Source organism: Miniopterus schreibersii (genome assembly GCF_964146895.1).
Source record: "Miniopterus schreibersii genome assembly, chromosome: 1".
Lineage (NCBI taxonomy): Eukaryota > Metazoa > Chordata > Mammalia > Chiroptera > Miniopteridae > Miniopterus > Miniopterus schreibersii.
The window spans coordinates 46846417-46859075 of NC_138101.1; positions in this window are offsets into that span (position 1 = coordinate 46846417).

A 12659-nucleotide genomic window follows, 5' to 3' on the forward strand; every position below is an offset into this window, starting at 1 on the left:
AGACTTCTCCTCAGTCCTTATTTTGAGTTAGAGTGCTACCCAAATAAGTAGTAAACACTTAAAAGATAATTATGTCAGAAAGGTAGCTATTTTCAAGGCTAAAATAGAAAGTTGTGGGTATAAACTAGACATAAGCAGTAAGCTTCAGACTCTCCAATTGCTTCGCTCTGTGATGTTGGTTGTTTGCCTGGAGAAGCTGCAGGTTCAGAGGGGAAATCTTCAGTCTCTATAACCAGAGAATGTACTTCATTACTTTCTATTTTCTGAGGGACTTATGTCCCTCTAAAACCCTTATAATTTTTTTTTAACTTTCTAGGGTACAAAAGTTTGTGTCAGCTGACTGGAAGTATTATTAGTGCTTCTGGACTGAGAATGGGATTGTGTGTGAAATATACTTGACTTTTGTTTTCAAAATGTGCATGTGTCTCTAGGATTTTTTTCTCAGTATCCCATCTAGAGCGCTGAACGCTTAAATGAAGATGAGCACTGAATTACTTACTCGTGCTTAAACACCAGTTTTTAGTAAACATCTAATAATTAAAGTGAGATTTTTGAAATAGAAACTGTGAGCAGTGATAACCAATCAAGATGATAATATAATAACATGTTGAAAAGTGTCCATAAGCTCTGACTGAGAATAAGTGGACCTATTTACTTTGTAGGCTTAGCAAGTAAGAGACTTCCAAAGACTGGAGAGTCAAGAGTTCGAAGCACCCGCTTTGAAAATCTCCCATGGCTCAGAATAAATGGTCGGGACTCTCTTTGTCACAGTTTCTCTCTCACTGAACTCAGGAAGAGCTTTCTTCATTCCTTTGCCTTTCTCATGTCTGGTTTATAGACAGAGATGCCTGTGTGGACACACACACGCGCGCACACACACACACACACACACACACACACTTTCACAAAGTGTTTCTCCAAATATTCTCCCCACCAAACAAATCGACATTAAACTCCCCCCAGTCTCTCCGATGCACCTGCACTCTGATTTCTGGCTGGGAAAGAGAGTGGAAACTTTTGGAAGCCGTCAAGCGCCTCTTAGCTCAGCCAGGTAAGTGAGTCACACACGGCTGTGGGTGCCAGGGGGCTCCCGCTAACACGGCGGGGACTGAGGGCGCCTCCCAGCCGCCCGCGTTTACCCCAGCACCGCGCATCTTGCGGTTGTGGAAGCACCTTGTGCACCAGCAAGTAGTACACAACTTTTAGTTATTATTGGTGTCCACGCATGGTATCTCTCAATTCATTCTCAATTCCCGATAATCAAAGCCTGATAAATTTTTCTCGTTTTCTAGTTGTGAACACCAATGTTAATTAGACCATACGAATTTATTTTCATAGCAGCGGAATCGGAGACTTATGGAAGCTAAGTAGATGTTCAGGATCTCGCAGTTAATAAGAGCTGAACTCTGGATCACCTGCATCCAGAGTCAACAGCATACCCACTGTGGCTGACAGGCTTACTCTGTTCATAGTGCCCACAGCTTGTTATGAGGACTGGCACACATGATGCCACACTGCGAGATATTATTATTCCCATTCTATACAGAGTGAAAATGAGGCCCAAAGATGATAAGTGAGTTTCCTAATTTCATGCAGCAAGTTGCAATGCTCTTCCCATTCATTTTTTATTCTTTTTAAATAATCTTCCATTATTGCCATTTTTATATATTCTTTCCACAAATACTGAATGAGCTCTGGCTGGGCACGATTCAGTAAGAGCTGGGAATGCAAGCATTAATGAAATAATGTTGGTTGGCGCTTGCTTTCAAAGAGCTCAGCGTCTAGTGGACACTATGTGATTTGGCAGCAAAGCCGAGCGACGTGCCAGGATGCCGAGAAGGCAGGGAGCGTCCTAACCACCTTGGCAGTGCCCCGTACATCGTATGGGAGGAGCAGTGGGCAACTTCTATTCTTGACCCAACAGTCAGGAGAGATGATTGTTGCTGCATTGGGCTCACCATCAGAGTGCAATTATCCGACTACTCGAAAGCTGGGCTCACTGCCAGGAACCACCCGGAAAGCGCAGGAGCCATTTCCTGGCATCTGAGACTAATAGCTCCAGGGCATCTGCTCATAAATTCAATAAACATTTATTGAGCATGTACAGTATGCTCGGCACCGGGGATGTAAAGTCACATAGCACCATAGGGACACTGACATGCAAGCAGATAATAGTAATGCCACATCCCTACGCCACAGATATGTACTGGGGGCACGATCTGGTTCTCCCAGCCGTGTCCCATTAGGAAGTCACCCGGAGGCAGCGCTGATGGTAAAGCACCACCACTGTGAACACTGCACAGTGCAAGAGAATAAAGCTGAGGACCTGAGAACCAGAACGATCATCCAGCTCAACGTGCCCAGGTCAGTTCCCAGATTACATCCTGCATCTGCAGAAGTAAAGGATCCCACCCCACCCCACCCCACACTCTTACCTTCGCTTTCAAAAGGATCTCATTTGTTTGGTAAATTACATGGTCACCCAATTTACGTTCAATGGAGGTTAATACCTGCTTTTATTTATTTACTTATTATTTATTAATTAATTTATTTTCATTTATCTTTATTGTTGAAAGTATTACAAATGTCCCCTTTCCTTCTCATTGACCCCTTCCACCCTGCACCCCTCCCCCAGGCCTTCACCCCACTATTGTCTGTGTCCATGGGTTATGCATATATGCATATAAGTTCTTAGGCTAATCTCTCCCCACTCCCCCACCCTGCCTGCCTTCTGAGATTTTAATATACAGGGAATGGCTTAATTCTCGTTTCGGGAAGGCTGTGTGCCAAGCATCGTGCCAGGTGCTCTGCTTATGCCACCTCGCTCCTCACAAGAATAGCATAATCCCTGCTCTACAGAGGAGGAAATTGGAATTTTAGAGAATTCAGTTACTTGCTCAGTGATCACACAGATACTAAGTGGTAATGCTAGGATTCAAACACGTGTGTCTGGCTCCTTGCAGCAGCAGAGAGAGTAAGTTTGACAGCAATACTAAGGACTAAAGAAGGAGACTTTCCTCAGAGAAAGCTGCAGACAATGCACTAACAGGAGACAGTCAGGACCTGGACCGTAGGTGTAGACACAGGAGGCCTAGGGTCGCCCCTGAGCCCATGAAAGGCCTGTGTCTTCTCAGCCCTGCTCACCCTCTAGGCTCAGTCCTGTCCAGGCTCAGCTCTCATTACCACGTCTTCAGCTCTGACACCTCATTCTGACCACGGCACATGCACCAGCACATTCTGGGGAGGTGGGGGACACTGCCAGCAAAGGAGGGTGCACGGGCCGGCCTCCTCCAGAGGCCGCGTCTTCACAGGCTTCCTTTACCTGCTTCCATCTGGAGCCTAACATAGTGCCTGGGGGATGTGAGAAGAGAGAGTTTTTCACCAGCGAAATGGAACTTTTATGGTTTGTAAAAAGATACATCTCCTTTGTTAGTCCCTTTACTCACCTCTGCAGTGCTATAAACTGAAGCAGGAAATTATACTTTCAGATTAGGAAACACTGCGGAAGGGGTGGCTTGAGATTTTCAGGGGCGTTTACCCCCGTGGCTCAGGCTTTATTCCCATCATCAGTAAAAATTGCTTAGTTGATTTGTTGGGAAATACAAACAACAGAGACAGGTATAAAAAGAAAGTGAGAATTGTCTATAATTTCACCACCGAGAGACAACCATTGGTAATGTTTTAATTTATATCTTTCTGGATATTTTCCCGTGATAATTCATGTATACACACAATTTACTATTTTAATAAAATTGTGACATACTCTATATATTCTTTTGTAAGTTATTTTCACCTTAACATAAATGTTTTTATGGTATAAATGTGGATCTATACAATTTTTCATTAGAGTATAATAGCCTATTATGTGGCTGTGCTCCAATTATTTCACCACTCTGGAGTAGCAAAACATTTAGAGTCGGTGGTTTGTTGTCTTTTGCTGTTTCTTTTGCTAACTACAATGCAGGTTATTACAAATAGATCGCTGTGTAGTTGTCCATTTAGTTTCTTTTAGATACACTCCTAAAAACAGAATCTTTTCCATTTTGGCTCATATTGCCAAGGTTTATTCAGGTAGATTAACAATACACACTCCCATCATCAGAGTATAAAAGCCCGTTTTCTCCATGGCCCATTTATACTAGTGATTATCAACCCTTTGCTGCTCTAACAAGAAAACTTTATTGTTCTTAACAATCCCCTTAAGTTAATTGAATAATAATGAAATGGTAATTACCGACTCCGAGGGCCTAGGGGCCCTGCGTTTCGTTGTTGTCCATTTGTTTAGTCGCCTGCGGGCTTTCTAACAGCAGCGGTCACACCCAGAGCTCCGGCGCATGGCTCTGTGAAGCCTCTTTACAGGAGGCTAGACCCCAGTTTGTTATCTGAACACTAGGTGGAGTCCAGCTGCCGGCCTGAGGAGCCGGGCTGCAGCTCCCAGGCGTCCTAGCTGCCCCGGGCACCCAGGGCCGGCACACCGGAGTGCGACCTGCCACCCACTGTGCAGAAACTGCCCTTAGGCGCCCCGTTTCCCAGGGAGATGATTCTAGATGCGGCTAGGATCCAAGGGCCCGTCTTCTCTCTCTTGTGGACTGGTTATCTAGGTGAGGCCCTTCAGGGGAGCGCTGATACTGCATCTGGGCGCTCACGGCTGCTCCTCCCCTTCCCCTCCCTCTCCCTCTCTCTCCTGTGTCCTTATTGTTTGTAAAGACAGAGTAGTCTGTGCATGCCTGGCCTTAGTCCGATTTTTCTGCCCAAAAAGCATTCTGAGCTGTTAGATTTCTGGTGAGGGACTGTTATTAGATGGAGAATGGGAAAAAATCAAGTAATAGTTTCACCTCCGTTTAATCTAAGGGATTTCATGCCAAATGTCTCCAGGATGAAATCCTTCTTGACCTCATGTTCAGTTACAACATTTTCAGGAAATGATACTCGAGGGTGCCTTTCGTGACGTTATTTATGACTCAGTCAGTTTCAAAGAGGACAAGGCAAACTTTGTAATTGCTTCGCTTTTCTATACTCTGAACATTTCTTAAATTTGCAGTTTTCAGCAGTCACCTGCATTGCCCTGACCCATCAAATACAAACACAATTGAGGAAGACAAATAGAACAAGGAATGGCAATTATAACCCTGAGCGCTCCCGCTTTTAAAATTCAAGATCATTCACTTCACTTGGACAAAAATGAATCGCTCTCTCTCTCCTTAACTCCTTCATACACGTGAAAATTATCAGGCAAAAATATAAGAGGATGGATTGGGTCTTACAGCTCATAAGAAGGTCAGAATATTGGATAACGTTGAAGGGCCCATATAAAAATTTAAAGAGTACATTCCCTAAATTTGCTGTGAAAATTGGCATTTCTGGATGATTTCTCTACATCTTATCACATTTATAAAAATAGAATTTTTGAGTATCTGCGCACAACTTGGTCTAAAGTGCTCTCTTCTGTTTAAATGACTAATTTGAACACTTTAGGATCTGTGTTAGGTTATAGCTCTGATTTTTTTCAAAAAGCAGTAAAATTCTGGATAGTATTTGAGAAATCAACAGACTCAAGCCATACTCTAAATTCTGTTGTTCTTCTGTAAGAAAGTCTATTCATTTGGAAAAGTTTAAAAGTAACAGACAACCAAAACCTATTCAAATTTAATTCACTCTACGGATATCAAAATGGCAAAAGAATGTACTGGGAAAATCTGTGGCTTGGGGAGCCAGAAGACGGAGGCTTTAGTGACGTTTTGCTAAGGGCGAAGTTGCTCGCCTCCCCTGGGCTCCGCGCCCCTCCTCTCCTCCGGGCGCTTTGGAGGGCCGGCCTGGGCCAGGCGCTGCTCCGGCCCCGGGCGCCTGGCTTCCTGAAGGCTGCAGCCTCCTGAGGGGGACAGGAAAGGAGAAAATGTGTAGGGAAATATATAAAATGTGCGTTATGTCAGAGAGCGGTAAATGCTCCAGGATAAAGTAACGAGGCGAGGAGGAAGAGTACCAGGCACGAGCAATTCTGAGTGGGGTCCCCGAGGAAGGTGACACGGAGAAGGTGCGGTTTGAGCCCAAACCTGCAGGACGTCGCCTCGGGGCGAGGCATTCCTGCAAAGGCCTGTGCACGGCGGGCGCAGGGCGGCCGCTGTGGGTGCCGCGGGGCGTGGGAGGCCTTGGGCAGGACGCCAGGGAGGTGACAGCGAGAGTGGAAGGAAGGAAGGATTTCGACTTTTCCTCTGCAGAGAGAACTGCTACCGCCTGGTTCTAGTCAACCAGATCCCTTGAGCTGCTGCACTGAGAACAGATGAGACCAGCAAGGTGACTGTCCCAAGAGCCTAGATTAAGATAATAGTGGCTTGATTGGGGGGGGGGCAGTTCAGGTGCTATCTACATCTTAAATTAAATTTAATAACTCAGAGGAGAATGATTTAGAAGTTATAAATTTCTTCACAAACACAAGACAGTAATAATGCTCTTATTTGTAAAGTTTTTGACGATTCTTTTTATACATTATTCCAGATCAACTTTAGAAACAATTTTGTCAAGCTCGTTTGAAAAATACCTAGTTCTTTTGCAAAAATATTTTTCCAGGTTGAATCCTAAATTGTATCTTTTTAAATGATCTATCAATATCATTATATATTTTCCATTAATTCATTCACCTTATAAATTACAGTAAAACATTTCCAAATAGTTAGGAGTCAAACTGTACCTGGTTACAATGAATGAATCCTGTAATATAGTTTTGGATTTCATTTTACAGATACCTTATTGAGGGTTTTTCATTTATTTTTATAAATAAGACTTGTGCACATTTTTTGTTATATACTGTAGTTTTATATCATGGTTATACTAGCTAAGAGAATAAATTAGAAAGTACTTTTCTGTCTTTGTACAGGAAGAGTTTAAACATTGTAGGAAATGTCTGAATCCTCTTAAATTATCTGGGACAAAGCCCAGTTACTACTTCATTTTGGTCAATTCAGATATTCTCTCTCTTCATGAGTTGATTTTTAATGATTTACATGCCCTTATTCTTTTTACAGTTGCAATTTGTTTCATTTAAATTAATCCAAATCTGTAATTATTCCTTTTTTTAGTGCTAGCATCATTTATGTTCTTTCTCTTTCCACCTGGGTTGATCTTCCATATTTTTCCTGTTGTGATGATCTTTTCAAAACATCAAATTTTGTCTGTAGTAAAGTTCTAAGATTTATTTTTTCTTTATTAAGTAATGCTTGAATCAATAACATAATTTCTTCTAATTCCTTTGGATTTATTTATTTATTTATTTTAGCCTCTTGAGATGAATATGGAGTACATTTATTTTCAATTCTTATACTATTTTAATAAGTTCATGTAAGAATAATATTCTCCTCTGAGTACTATTTTACTATATTCCACAGATTTTTGAAATGTATTGCTCATGTTCTTATTGATTTCTACTATGACTTTATTTTAAAGTCATCTTTAAAACTTAGAGTCACTTTGAAAAAAATGTCAAATTTCCTACTCAATAGTTGTTTGGGGGTTATCCTTTTCTTGGTTCTAGTTTTATTGCATTATGTGCTTAGTGGTTTTTTCCCAGTTTACTTTTGAATACAGTAACTACCTCTGTGATGACTCTAAAGACCCTTTATCCAAAATTTAATTTCACATAAGACTGAATTTTAGTTTGGATGAAGTGCTTTTAAGCAAAATGAATTTAGACAAACTGCTTTCCTGTCATTAAATATGTATTTTGGGGGAAAACACTCCAACAGAAATATAAATGGTAACTGACATAAATCTAGGCTGGAAGCAAAGGGAACAATTCTAAAGAATTCAAATAATCCAAGCAAGAGATGGTGGTAGCCTGAACAGGCATGGGAGATGCAGAAGGAGGAGTTAAGGTTTTGGGTTGGGGTTTTTTTGTAAATTTATTTATTATTATTATTTTTAAATTTATCTTTATTGTTGAAAGTATTGCAAATGTCCCCCTTTCCCCTCCATTGATCCCCTTCACCCTACACCCCTCCCCCCAGGCCTTCACCACACTATTGTCTGTGTCCTTGGGTTATGCTTATATGCATTTATGTTCTTAGGTTAATCTCTCTCCATCCATCCAAACCTCCCAGCCCCAACCTTCCCCCTGAGATCCCTCAGTCTGTTCCATGCTTCTATGTCTGTGGATCTATTTTGTTCATCAGTTTATTTTGTTCATTTAGATTCCACATATGAGTAAGATCAGGTGATATTTGTCTTTCACTGACTGGCTTATGTCACTTAGCATGATACTTTCCAGGTCCCACCCTGCTGTGATAAAAATTTTTTATCACAGCTGTTATATCTGGTTTAAGTTAGTGCATGAGAGGCAAAATCTTTTATTTTTACTAGTTTTGCATCCAGAAAATATACCACATAACAAGGAGAATTTAAAATTCTTCTTTGCCCCCAGTAAATAGTCATAGTATTGGAAATAATGTTACCCATTTGGATCATCAACTATAAATATAATGCACTTGGAGGTCCTTTAAAAATGTTAGTTGAATAAATTTTTGAAGTGTGTTAGTTTTTTTCCCCTCCACAGTCGAGTTTCCTTATCTATTAAATAGTAGATCAGAACTTCATAAAGCTGAGGCATAAATTTCAAGTGAAATAACATTTATGAACTACTTAACATGTGAGTACTTAAAATATTGATCTCTTTCCTACTTTTTTTACCTTGTGCAGGTGTAAACAATATCTGGCAATACTCCCTGAAAAATACCTCAGATCACAGTCTGCAAACTGTTCTTAGAAGAAGGAAGGGTATTTTTACATTAAATACATATATATACACATATATTTACATATGCATGTATTCCCGTACATACACCTGTATACCTTTGCTCATCTAGAATATTGAAAACTCCAAGAACCATCCTTGCTTGCTTTCTCTGTCTTACTCCTGTCACCTCTTCAAAACACAGCCCCAATCGACTCATCGCTGCGTGGCCCGTTTGACATCCTAGTCTGAGTCAGCGCCCATTAGTTTTCCCCAGAATTAAATAACGCTACTGCCTGCTAAATGTCCCACCTGCTTTCTTTATTCCCCGATTTATCTCCATTATAGATGGCACAGCCACCAGAGTGATCTTTTGAAAACATAAATCAGATCAAGTCACCCCCCGGCTCCAAAAAAAAAAAAAAAAAAAATTCAAATGGCTTCGTATTTCATTGGGGATAAAAACCAAACTCTACCGAGGCCTCTGCGGTTCTTGTCATCTGGCCCTGCTACCTCTCTGAGCTCTCGCTTTCTTGGAAATTTACAAGACTTCTTTCTGTTTCTCAAACATGCCAAATTCATGAATACCCCACAGCTTTTCCACTTGCTTTCTCTGCCTGGAACACTTTTTTGTCAACTGCCTCAAGGCTGTTTCCGTTTCGCCATTCAGGTCTCTGCTCAAATGTCACCTGGGCAGGAAAGCCCTTCCTGGCCACTTATTCAAAGCCGGTCTCACTTCTCCCTGGCCCCACTCCATCACATTATCCTGTGTAACTGCATCAGTAGAGTTTATCACTGTGAGGAAAGCTGCTTGTTTACTTATTCTTGCAAAGGGGAAATAATCCTCTTTTTCGTTATTAATGTGATCTGATTTTTGGCCTCCTGAGAATAAATCTTGGTTCTTCTCTAGAATCATCCACCTGCCGATGAGGATTAGGTCCAGTAGGGTTGCACTGAGAAAGTCTTAGGTAACTTTAAGCTTTTGAAATTCAAAAGCCAAGCTTTGGTCCTGAGAAAGGAGTCTCTAAATTCCACTATCTCCTTTAGCGTATAAAGGATCAGGCTTTGTGGAAGAGACCAGAGAATTGTACGTGTGTAAGGGGAGTCCAGACAGAAGAGAAAAGAGAGAAGCCGGTTCTTTCGACCTTCAGGAAACTGTGGAAGGAAAGTGGGACGTGTTCAAACCCGCCTCCCATGTTTGGGATTCATCACAGACTGCCTGCGGGCAGGGGCGGCACAGTAACCTTGGGGGCACAGCACAGCCCCGGTGGAGGCCCTGAGCCGTGAGCTCTAGTTTTCCTGAGTCTCCGGCTTCTTCATTGTAAAAACGTGACCTATAACTCTCCGCAGGTCTGGCTAGAGAGCTTATCAGAGGGGATTCCCTTAGCGGGGAACAGGGGGCTTTGTAGTAAGTTTGGCAAAACAGGTCTCAGCTAGAGTTGGAAGGGACCACAGTCAAACTCTGAAAGTCCGTACACCAGCAATAACCAAGGGGAAACTGAGTCATGCAGGGTGGCCTTGGGCCTTGCCTCAGCCCACAGAGGACAGATGATGAGCTTCTCCAGCCATAAACTTCTGCCATGAGCATCAGTCAAACTAACAGCGACTAAGTAGATACCTGGCCTTGGAGACTTGACCCATCCTCTACCTTGGCCCCAGATGTAGTTAGAAGAGAGGCCAAATGAGAATCCGAGCCTTTTTGTCTAAGAGAGATGGAATGTTCTGTACAGCAATGGTCCTCATACCTGTGGCTTATCAGAACCACCTGGGGGCTAATAGAGCCCACAGTGGCCCAAGCTCCTCAAAATGGAACAGGGGGGTGAGCATCAAAATTGGATACCACCAAAATTTGAGAACCACTGCCTTAGGGGGACTGTTTAAATTATTTTATTGAGTTAACTTTAAACTGGATAAGACTTTTATTCTCTGCCCCACTATCCAGCAAGTAAAAGCTCAAAGGAGATAAGCTATAGATATTTCTTTTTTAATTTATATTTTTATGCATATCTAAATTTTATGTTGGGTCAAGTTTTATAATGCTCTCCCTTTGTTCAACTACTATAGTCATCATCTTGCAATTACAGTTGACCTCTGAACAATGCTGGGGTTAGAGGCACAGACTTCTGTGCAGTTGAAAATTCCCAAATAACTTTTGACTCCCTCAAAATTTAACTACCTTTGCTATTGGCAGGGATTTGGTTCTAGCACCTCCACAGATACCAAAATTTGAGGATTTTCAAGTCCCCTATATAAAATGGCATAGATCAATGCATACAGTTGACCCTCCACATCCTTGGATTCCCAACAGCAAGTCAAAAATTTTAAAAATTATTTATTTATTTTATTTATTGAGAAAAAATTGAGACTAAGTGGACTCACATAGCATAGTTCAAACCTGTGTTGTTCAAGGGTCACCTCTATACTATATGCTTCTTGATTGGGATCTTGTCTATGTTGTTCCTCACTGAACACCAGTGCCTGGCACAAGGAGTTACACAGATACTTATTGAAAGACTCAATCAGTTAATTAATTAATTAATGCATTGCAAATGCATTTAGCAGAGAGAATTTGGTGTCAGGAGGTGCTCTGCCTGGGGTGAAGGAGAAGGCGGGAGAACAAGGGAGAAGGTGAAGGAAGTCTGGCAGAAGCAGAACTAAATGATTTTCAAAAACATCTAAAAACACCTAAAAAGAGTAAATTACCTGTTGCTATCAAGTGGAAGGCTGCATTTGATCATGTGAAAATACACCAGACTTGAGAGGGCAGGAACAAATAGAGTCTCTAAAAGTTTGACTCAAGGGTTTAAGTCCACTGGCTTAATGTTGGAGAGGCCTGAGAGCTGTCCATCTGCTGCCTATAAAGCGATTTGATAGAGTGAAATCTGTAGTTGTTCAACAGTCCTTCTGTTAATGAGCTTTCTGGTATCTAGCTTATCTCTCTGATTTAGATTTATTTCTTAAAGTAAATTTTGTTCTTTAATATAAAATAAACTCAGTGTCTAAAACTTAGAAAATAGAGACAAAAGAAAAATATCCATGATCACACCCCATGGAGATCATTACTGTTCACATGATTGTCTAGTAAGCATGGGTATATTTAGGACTGTGATCTCTGTCCCTTTGCTGGATCCTCAGCCGCTACAACAGTGCTCAATAAATAATTGTTAATGAATCAATTTAGACATGCATTAAATATTTTTCTTTTCATTCACTCTCCTCTAGAATAAGAGATTCTTTTGGGCCTTCAAAAAGAAAAATACATATATTCTTAAAATTTTTATTAGATTTTCTTGACTGATGGTTTGAATTGTTAAGTATCTCTTGGCATACTTTAATTTTTCACTATCCTTCCTAAATGGAAAACTGAACACAGACTTAAAAGGGGCCGACCAAGCAGAATATCCAGGAGGGCAACTTCCCAGACCTTACCTTTTAGATCCACTTAGCAATCTGAGTATCTTCCTAAAATGAGCAGGACTGGGTAGTTGCCTCATACGCAGCTTTGCTCTAGAGTGACGCCTGGTTTCTTCCCATCGCCCTCAAAAGTGAGCCCAGTGCTCTTCTTGGTTCCCAGGACTGAGGCATTGCTCGTGTTCCTCTTTTATCACATCATATTTCCTTCTGCCTTTGTTGTCGCTGTTGTTCTCAGTGCATGTCTATTTGTTTTTTCCTCACTGAGAAAGTTTATACTTATCAAAACAAATTTCATGGTACTTTTCATTATACCATTCCTAATTTAATAACCAACAATTAAACAGAAATACCTTGGTTTTATATCTTCCAAAATTGAAAATGCTTCAGCTCTAATTCAATTTAGAGCTTGCCTATAAATCACCTGAGACAAACGGTTATGCTGCTTTCAAATGAGTCACGTGGCCTGCACTCTGTGTACACCTTGATACATTTTGGGTAGAAAGAAAAGAAACAAATCTCATTACTG